We start from the raw sequence: 9485 nt of genomic DNA, 5'->3' as shown, positions 1-9485 counted from the left end.
AAATCTGATGGTCGTGCTTAGGCAACATTAGGCGGCCATGTCATTATGTGGCCTCTGGACTATTCGTCGATGTTATGACCAGTAAAAATGTTAAAGTTGTGAATGAGTATTAACCTCTTATGGAGGGTACCTATTTTCGATTTTACAGTTGCAAGATACATAATTATTTTGTGGTTATTTGTGATTATGTATTGAGCATAGTATCTGATAATAAGTATATTTGTCAAATCTTCATAATGTCATTCAATTTTTGTTTGCGATCCTTAAAGAAAATAAACTCGAAAGCCAAAATTATGTAGACCGTAAACGTAAATGGATAAGATTCTCATCGCTAAAAACTTGGAGTTTATACTCAATGATGCATGTCCTCCATTTCCTCGACATAATTCCATGAAGAATGTTTGAGAATGCATTATGCATGTACTTGACAAGTTCTTTGAAGAATAAGGTCAAGCTATTTTCTTTTAAGTAGTAAGACAAGTCTTGGTTAGTGACGATGAAAGATGGATATCAATAGAATCTGTCAAGATGATTCGATTGGAATATCCTAGAGGGACAGAATGTCTTGAGGAATCTTTTGATCACTCAAATAGTTTCTGACGCAAGTCATCACCTAAAGTAATTAGAAATGACTACAAGAAGGTTTAAATGAAAAGTAGAAAATCTTCAGAATAATAATCGTTATATTACTGTTAGAGGAAAGTAACATGATAGATGACGAATTCATAAACGCTGCAGTTTTCCTAAGTTCTAGTTCATTTGAACAAAAGACTAGATATGGAAATCGGGAGAGCCTGGATTGTCATCAAAGTTTGTTTATAGCGAGAAGAGATGCTTTGTGAGTTGATTGACCTCTTTTAAAGAAGGACAATGACTTACATGAAAATGAAACTTCTAAGTTAGAGATCTTGATCCAGTTAGGCATTTGTTGCAGTGGGAGCTATTTATGTTCCATTATTAAACATCATAGTATTAAAACAATATAAGTACAACAAGATTGAGTATTAAACAACATATCAACTTATTAAACAATGAATGATAAAGTATTTGTGGCACTTAGTCTTAAGGCCAAGAAAATACTTAGAAATTGTTCAAACTGATATAAACTATCATGATTTTAACATTTTTCAAAATAGCTTGAGAGTTGAGAATCTTTGTTTTATACACTACGAGTTAGAATCATTTGATTATTCAAGAGATTCAGAATACTTATAGAAGTGCGACATAGAAAGACTAGCAAGTCTCAATGGTTTACACCATAAGGAGACGAGCAAAGAGTTATGATCAGTAGTGGGAGTCTATTATCCATTGCCGAATCCAAGCATTCTTCTAAAGAATGAGATAGTTATGTAATAAGGAATCGAAGTCTTTCTAAGACAAGTTTGATTAAGTGATGAGTCGTACTCATTAAAATCTTATCATTGATGGGATAAGTGTTAGATACAACGAGAAGCACCTTAAAGAAACTACCAACATCAGTACCTTCTACAGAACACGAGTTGTGGACTTGAGCAACTCTAGTCTAGCACATCTCAAGGTGTAATGTTGTTCCAACACGTGTTGGAAAGGTATCCAAGTAATTGGAGTTGAGTACTGAGGTATGTTTTAAGGATGTCCCAAATGATGTAAGGTTATAAGTTCTGTAATCTTCAAAGGTAGAATTCTTGTATGAAGATCAAGAGAGAAACTACAAGCCTAACAACGTGATAACTCTCAAAATAAAGAGAGAGATATCGAATTTTCCACATTGCCAAGAAGTCATACCATTAGAAACTTTTGCTCTAATAAAATCAACTTCAGTAGCTAAGATTGTGAGAACCATGTCGTAGTGGGAGCGTTCCTGAGGAACATGACAAGTTTATGGGTCTAAGAGTGTCGCAAGACTCAGTCTTAGATAAACTTGAACATAATCCATTTATCTACAATGTAGCATTGGTTCATTTGGATATTCATCCTTGAAAAGTTGATAGATTCCAAACTACAATCTAAGATAGACAAAATGTTTTACAAGATTTGCAATACTACCTATAGGTTGTGTCAGTCAGTGGGAGCTAGTATCTTTGCAAGTGTAAATGTGGATCTCAAAAGGATAGATAATGACAATGGGTTATGCCCAAAGAGAACAATCTTCTCGCTGTCGTTGTGCCATGATTTGTTTGATCCTATTGTCTATTAGAACTTACATAAATTAGAATGTATATATTATGATTCTCAAGACAGCCTTCTATAAATAGAACTCTTGAGGAGATCATCTACATAGAACATCCTAATGGGAATGTAATAAAGGGAAAGAAACACATGATTGGAAGCTTATGAAGACCTTCGTGGTCATAGGCAAGCATCTAAATCGGAGTATATGTGTTTTATCAAAGTTGTCAAATCTTTAGAATTTAACTTGTGCCCTTAACCGTGCTGTAAGCACAAGGAAGTTGAAAGTTCATTAAATATGATATTATTGGTATTCTACGATGATGAAATCTACAAAAGTTACAAACTAAGATTGGCATCTAGCGTAGGAAACTGGTTGTCTACCCAATTTAAGATAAAGGATTTCAGAGAAACAAATTATATTATGATCATCTAAGTCTTTAAGATTGCTAGAAAGAATGTTGAGATTCTCTTAGGAATCTTATATCTACACATTGGTTGGAACATTATAGCGTTAGAAATTCCATGTAAAGGTTTTTACTTATCAAGATGGAATTGTCTTGTCTCAAGTCAAGTGTCGTTTGACACTTAGTGAGATCAAGAATTATGAGATAGATGTCTCATGTATGCTATGATGTGTACTAAGTTTGATATTAGTTGTGCTATTGCATAGCAAGTATATATCATATTAAGTATGGCAAAGGACTTTGATTGAGGTAAAGAATATACCATAGTGCTTGAGAAAGACTAACTATATTCTAGTATACTAGTCATTCATGTAATGTTCTTGGGGTTACACTGACTTAGTTTTATCACTAATCAGTGATCGAGTAAGTCATCCTCTGAGCATGTGTTTACCTTAGAAGTATCTTCCTAATAGCTTTAGTTGTAAGTTTGAGCATGCCTATGAGTATTATATTTTGTTATGATTACTCTAGTTAAGGCTAACTCAAGGGATACACGAGCTAATAAACCTAAGCAATCACATAGAGAGATAAAATTAATTAAAGATCAAGTATACAGCAAAACATTATGGTGACAAAGATATAATCATAGAACAACCAGACAGATTTTTCACAGAAAATATCTTTGTGGAAACATGTGTCAAACATGATGTAAATTGAATGGTAGTTCGATATATCTAGCACCAAGACCTGCTTTGAGTATAAGTTGGAGTGTTTTTGGCAGTGGGTATACTCGAAAGCATGTTTTAAGTATAAGTGGGAGATTTTTATATTTGGTATATTGAAAAGCATGTTTCGAGCACGAATAGAATCTTGCTTGTATACGAAAAACTCTACAATCCACTTTTAACCCGATTCAGTATTATTCGAGCAGTTTGCACGAATAGAATCAATATACTATTACATTGTGTTTGCTTGTGCGTTTATAAGATGTTGTTTAAACATTTAAATGTATAAGAAGCAAACAAAGTCTAAGCCTTTGTTTTAGTAGACCGGTTGTGGGCGACGACCACTTTAAGGAATAACGGTCAGTTCTGAACAAAGAAAAAGATGAATTTCACAACCCAGATAGGGTTAGACTACCTATCGTGAAAGGTTGCAATGTCAGTCCGATTATTTCTAAACCTTACTGAAATAAGATGACATTGGTGTGATATAGCACTGAATGGATCTAACAGCAAGACATATCTTTATGCTATCTACTGAAAGACTAGGTCATGATAAATAACTATTTCTTAATCAATATATGTTAGCATTGATTATACGGTATTGATCATGCACTACTTTGACTTATCAAATGGTGCTGGTTTTTCACAACCCAATAATCCTGATATATTGGGTAGTGGTGATTAAAATCTAGCGGTTCTAGGATTTCTAATATGTTGAATCGTGCACGAGGCGAGTCTCGTTTGATAATGTGCTCAAGAGGAGCTCGAACAAGGTTTTATTATTCGGAAACTGACCAGTTGGAATTTAATTATTCCATGAATAATAAACAAGTGTTTCTTGATAAGTCAACCCTTGGAACTAATAAGATGTTAATTAATTAAGTCCATAGCAGACTTTAATTAATTAATGGATATTTATATCTTAAACGCGTGAAATAAACAATAAACAAAACGGAAACCCGGATTACTTGTAATTTCTGATTTAGATGGGCAGGGCAATATTATTTCTGTAGTGGTTGCTCATAATATTCCAATATAAGCTTGTATTAAATTGTGGGTTCAATTTAATTAGTAAAAAGCTAATTAGGTGAGGTCATATCCAAAACCTTTCTTAGGTCCCTGACTGGGCCCAATATATAACTTAATATAAATAGAGGAATAAAGGAGACAGAAAATACACTTTTTCTACATGAATTTTTCGTCCTTCTCTCATTATTGAAGGAGGCAATTTTTTCTCCTCTCCTCCTCCGTGAGGAATTTCTGTCTTTTTTATTCGAGTCCTAGTATTTTGATAAGATCAACCCACACTGATTTTGAAATACAGTTCGGGAACCAGTTAGAAGATCTGTGGTGTAGTATTGAAGATCATCACGTGGAGAAGGCGCGAGCAATTGACGATTCTTTGTAGAATCAAATCGGTAACTCTAACCTGTAGTATTCATGTTTAGGATTTATTTTCTTTAAACATGAATTATTTGCGTTCTAGCATGCCATTATCTGTTTAACATGTGAATTGATTAATCGCATAATCAGTCAAATAGATCATTAACTGTTTTATTTGTTTTGTACAAGTCTTTCGTTGTGCAAGGGATTCAAACCCTAGCAACCTATACATAGGATCAACTTGAGAGATGCATTTTTCAATCTGTTTATTCTTTCCATTCATTTTATATTTTGGATACTAACTCTGAGTTGTTGGAATTTGTAGGTGTTTTAGACTCAACAAAGGGATTCCTAGACCACGTCATCAACAGTTCTTACCTCTTAGGTACGAAAAGGAAGATGACAAGAAAGAAGAGGATAGGAAGCCAGAATTGAAACGACTTGCTTCACATCAGCAGTACACCTTCCTTGGAGATAGTGACTCCTTGCCCGTAATTATATCTTCATAACTCTCTAATTCTAAATTGGAGAAGTTGTTGAGGGTTCTTAGCATGGGCGGACACACATACAAATGACTATGGGCTTAAGCCCTTGATAAACATGATTTTTTATATTTTTCCTTTGTAATTTTTTTAATTTATCCCAATTTTATGTAAATTTTAAACAAAAGCCCTTATCCTTGAGCTAAATTATACATGAATATAGATTAACAATTTTTTTTAATAAAATAGCCCTTACAAGTGATGATTTCTGCGTCTGCCCCTGGTTCTTATGAAGTTCAAGAGGGAAATTGGGTGGTCGATTTCGCCTAAATGGAGAAGTCCAACAGTTTATATGCATAGGATTCATTCTAAAGAGGGTTATAAGCCTAAGCTCATCAAAACCATGCAAGCTATTTTTTGATAGTGAAGTACCTATCAACATATCAGAAAACCTAGTCCAGCATGATCTAACTAAGTACGTAGAAGTGAATTGACACTTCATAAAAGAGAAAATTGAAGCTAAGGTGGTAGAACTCTCGTTTGTAAAGTCAGGAGATCAACATGCATATATTCTAACCAAGGCCGTTAGTTCGAAGATATTCCACGAAGCATTGGACAAGTTAGTATCGAGAATCTCGTCACTTAACTTGAACTTGAGGAAGTGTGGAGAAAATATTTAGTGGTTTTGATAAACCAAGGTGGAAATGTGATTTGGTATGCCCCACCAATACATTAATAACAAATAGAAATAAATAGAGTTCCACTTCCAAATAGATATATTAATTATAGAAACATAGATAATTTTTCTTAAAAGAAGCAATATTGTTAAATACGGAAACTATACCAAAATATTAGAAATTAAACATATACATAGAGTAATAAATATATGCATACACATGAATAATAAATAAAATGATCATATTATGCTACACATTTCAAATTTAATGATTTGCTTTTTTTTTCCGTATTATATAATAAACTACATGAACAAAAAAATATGATCATAACTTAAATTTTGTTATATTTAAATTAAATTTACTACATGAATAATTATATTGTGTAATTCTTATTTTATTTTGTAACTGCACTTTCATCATATATATGATTATATATTATGTTAAGGGTGTATATATATACACGAGAATAATAAAAAATGATCATACTGTGTTACACATTTCAAATTAGAAGGGGTTGTTTTATTTTCGTATATAATCTACATGAAAAAACATATGATCATAACTTATAGATTTTGTTAAATTTAAATTAAATTTCTATATGAATGATTATATAGCCTAATTCTGATTTTATTTTATAATTGCACTTTAATCATATATATTGATTATATACTATGTTAAATTATAATTGTAGATATTAATAATAAATTTAGAGTAAAAGTTCTCATGATATATACGTGTAATCATTAAGAGTCTCATTATTCACAAATCCAGTCTTAAAACTGAACTAGAGACCAAATTAGGACCCTTCATTTTCTTAATCTTGTGGTTAGAATTAATTTACAATTAAGTTAATATTTTATTCAATATTTTTTAATTTTTAATTTTTTTTATTATTACTTTTTTAAAAAAATTATTTTTTTATTTTTTTTATTCAAAAAAACTTGCAAGAGTAAATAATGAACTATATTCGCTAAATGAACTAAATGAACGTATGTTATGAAGTAATTTTTCGCATTCATTACATACCGAATTTACTTCAACTGAAAGATAATTATGTCATAGCACATCATGAAGTAATAAACTAATGGAATGAAGTAATAGCATGACTTAATGAAGTAATAAGTTCATTACTACTGCTTGACGTTTAACACAATTAACATTGTATTTCAATAAAATGTCATATTTACTTCATTACTAACGTTCATTCGGTTCATTATTTATTGAATATAGTTCATTACTACCGCTTAACGTTTAACACTAAAATTAGTTGTATCATTATTGTATTTCAATAACATGTCAAAATTACTTTATAACATACGTTCATTTAGTTCATTATTTAGTGAATATAGTTCATTATTTACTCCGGCAAGTTTTTATTGAATAAAAAAAATTTAAAAAAATTATAAAAATTACAAAAAAATAATTATAAAAAAAAGTTTTTATTGAATAAAATATTAAATTAATTATAAATTAATCCTAACCACAAGATTAAGAAAATGGATGGTCCTATTTTGATCTCTAGTTCGGTCTTTAAGAAGGATTCGACATTGATCACAACTCTAATCATTCATATAGTAAATTTACTTTAAATTTGACAAAATGTAAGTTATGATTATATTTTTTTCGTTCATTATATATTAAGAAACAAAATAGCAACCCCATTAAATTTGAAATGTGTAATATAATATGATCATTTTATTTATTATTCACGTGTATGCATATATTTATTACTTTATGTATATGTTTAATTTCCAATATTTTTGTATAGTTTCCTTTTTAACTATAATGCTTCTTTTAAGAAAAATTAACTATGCTTCTATAATTATTATATCTAGTTGGAAGTGTAACTCTATTTATTTCCGCGTGTCAATAATGTATTAGTACGACATTCCAAATCCCTTGGTATATCACGACCACTAAATATTTTCTCTGAAGTGTGTCAGGGAGAAATCAATAGAACACCGTGATTTAAGCAAGAATAAGGGAATTGATCCTTACCATGTAAAATTGCATATCCTCCCTAAATTGTAGTTTACCATGTATAGCCCTACTCTTAGCCTGCATAAGACATGCAAAATTTTCCCCAAAAATGAATAATACAGTACATTTATCGAACAATTTGACAAAATCCATCAAACTCTGTTTTTCAACATATGCATTTTAACAAACTAATTCCGATGATCACATACTCGCAATTTACCAAACATATTTGTACCAACAAATAAAAACGTCGATAAATAAATTTATATGTATTATCCCCTCCATCCCACTTTAAATGGAACATTTCTGATTCGGTACGAGATTTTATATAGTGTTGTTTTGTGAGTGAAGTGAAGATAATAAAGTAAGAGAGTCGGAAAAAGTAGAGAGAGTGATGTTTCTATATTTAAAAATATAGCATTTAGAGCATCTCCAATGGAGAGGTAAATAGAGAGGTAAAATCATATAACTAACATATTTACCTTTTTTCCACAAAAACTCATTCTCCAATGAGAGAGGTATTTAAAAAGATATTATACATTTTCTCATTTTGAAGATATATCTTTACCTCTCTATTGCCTTTCCATCAATTGAGAGGTAAAATCTTATAACCACCATATGTGCCTTCTTTTTCTGAAAAATCATTCTCTAATGGGGAAGATATTTGAGAAGACATTACACTTTATGTTTTTTAATGCATTTTGTACTATTATTTATTTTTTAAAATGATATATCTTTCTTTATACCTTTTTCCGTTAGAATGTATTACTTTTTAGAATGGCATATTTCACTTTTTGATAAGGTAAATAGATGATATACGTCTTTCATTTACTTTTCGTTGTTGGAGATGCTCTTAGAGTGGAACATTCCAAAAAAAAAATGTGGCACTTAAATAGGAATGGAAGGATTATTAATTAGTTTAGGTAAATCATTAACTAAGTAACCGTATATTCTGTCTATAGATTAATTTGACTAAAAAACGGCCTCTAGATTAAATAAATAAGAAATGAAAATATAAAAAGGAACTGGCACTCCGACATCAACAAAATATCTTATCCATGTGTATTTAAAGTCAACGCACTCGCTGAAAAACAATTGGACTATTAGATATGGTAAGATTTAATAGTTTCATATACTCATGGCTGGTTTGAACTTATTAATTGATAGGAAATTATTGTTTCTGACATATAATCATTTTATAGTCTGAGTTATGTTTTAGGTTTTCTTAATCTCTAGGTCATAAAATCTTTATGTAAAAACCCACCTTGTTAGTTGTTAAAAGAATATAAAATATTTAATACTTCCCCGTCTCCGTTTCATAAAAAATATCTCATTTTCATTTTTAGTTTGTCCCAATAAAAATTGTCACATTTTTATTTTTAGAAAAAAAATTTTCTCACAATAATATAAATATTATATTTTCTCTTTCCATCTAACACACAAAACAAAACCTCCTAAAATCTCGTGTCGGCCCACAAGTGTAATATTTTTTATGGAACAAAGGGAGTAACTATTATAACTTTATCATAGTTTTAAATTTAGATTGAGTACACTTTTATGAACACTATTATATCAACCATGGGATGCACAAAGAATATTTTTTTGACTTGAACTGTTTTATCAGAAAAAACTAATCACTGAATAAAAAATAACGATGAAAAAGTACAATATAAATAATAATAA

Source organism: Salvia splendens, chromosome 13 (assembly GCF_004379255.2).
Source record: "Salvia splendens isolate huo1 chromosome 13, SspV2, whole genome shotgun sequence".
NCBI classification, from domain to species: Eukaryota; Viridiplantae; Streptophyta; class Magnoliopsida; order Lamiales; family Lamiaceae; genus Salvia; species Salvia splendens.
Note: the sequence above shows the minus strand (reverse complement) of the source record.